Consider the following 1,743-nt stretch of genomic DNA (forward strand, 5'->3'; position numbering starts at 1 on the left):
TAGATTATGTAAACTTTTTTTTTTTCAAAATTAAATTAACAATATTAAATAATTTAAGGAGTAAAATTTAGTGTAAAAGTGTTCATATCAATGTTTCAAGCATACAGGCAGAAAGCATGGAAGCAAGGAAAGAGCTGATGCGTATCGAATAGAAGTATCATTAATAAAGGGGTGAGCTTAGTTTTAGATGGCTGTAATAATTTCTAATGAGAGTTTAGATATAATACTACCATATGTTCAATTTAGATTGAACAAAATAATATTTATAGTTATTATCACCATCGATAAAAACTAAGCTTTTATAGTCGTTTGGTGTAATTTGTTACGTCTTACGGGCATCGGGAGCAAACCTACAATTATTTAATTCTCCCGTTTAAAAGTATAAAGATCTAGTGATGCACTTGTGATTGCTGTGGCAGAAAGGGCGTCACTTAGCATTATCAACAGAGATATACGTCGTTAATAACGAGATATATCATTTTTGCTAGGAAGAAAGATAATATCTTGAATGAAGAAGTAGGTCAAATCCAACAGAGTTACTGATAAGGCATTTACTGTTTTAAAGTAGCAGACTTAACGTAAATAAATGGAAAACACACGACTCTTATTCATCACCGCAGTTAAAATTGCTGTTTATCTTTTGAGATTTGAGTTATCTGCATTTTCTCAACGTGACCTAATCCAAGTAAAGGTATCTAATAACAGGAAAAATTGGAAATACCATCGTAGAAAATATATTTAGGAAATATATATATATATATATATATCCTTTCTTNACCGTATATAATTTTAAAATTTAATATATTATATAGAATATAATGTATATAAATTGTCTGTCTGTCACGCTCTTCACATAAAAATATTTTACTTTTGAAGAGATTATAACAGAAACTACTTTATATTCCAAACAAAATGGATGTGTTTAAAGAAATATTTTTTCCTTTTTTTTCATTTCCTTTCGGATAAATTACAATTCGATTTTGTAAAAATAAAAATTTTTCGCTAGAGAAATTAGAAAAGTTTTTATGCAGTCTTTAAAATTACTGACGCGAAAACGACGACATTTCAAGAACTGTAGAAAAATATCATTAAGAAAAATGTACTTTATTTAAGCGATTTTATTCTTTGTTTACTATTTAAAATGATTAAAAAGTTTATATTTAAAGTATCGCGTCGCAACGCTTCATACGTTTCATACGCGATGCGACGCGACGTTCAAATTGTATTATAGCGTAGAAAATAAACATAATTACGTTTAATTTTTTTTAAAGGAAAAAAAATATTAAAATTTCATTTCCTTTAATTACCGAGTAGAAAATTATCTAATTTCTTCATCATTCGATTGAAGTTTCTCCAATAATTGAAGATGAGAAAAATAATTTATATTCTATTAATAACTTTTTAAAAGTTTTAATGTCGTTAAATACTAAAAAAAATTATATATTTTTAAATTAAAATTTCTATTTTCTAATTTACTGTTAATATTTTACAAATTTGTTAGTAAGTAATTTATTTTCTACAAGAAATGTTTATCAAAAATGGAATTTATTCTTTAAACGGAAAATAATTTATCTTAGTTTAGTTTTTATTAAGTTAAAATTAATGATATTTTTCGTATAAAATTTAAAATAATCGAATAAAAATATCATTAAATTAACTTTTAAGACGACATTAAAATGTTATGATTTTTAATTGAAATTAATGATCAAGTTAGGAAATATATTACGTTTATGCTCTTATAAA

The sequence above is a fragment of the Centruroides sculpturatus genome, unplaced genomic scaffold (assembly GCF_000671375.1).
Source record: "Centruroides sculpturatus isolate CEXI.00-Female unplaced genomic scaffold, Cexi_2.0 scaffold1292, whole genome shotgun sequence".
In the NCBI taxonomy this organism is placed as follows: Eukaryota; Metazoa; Arthropoda; class Arachnida; order Scorpiones; family Buthidae; genus Centruroides; species Centruroides sculpturatus.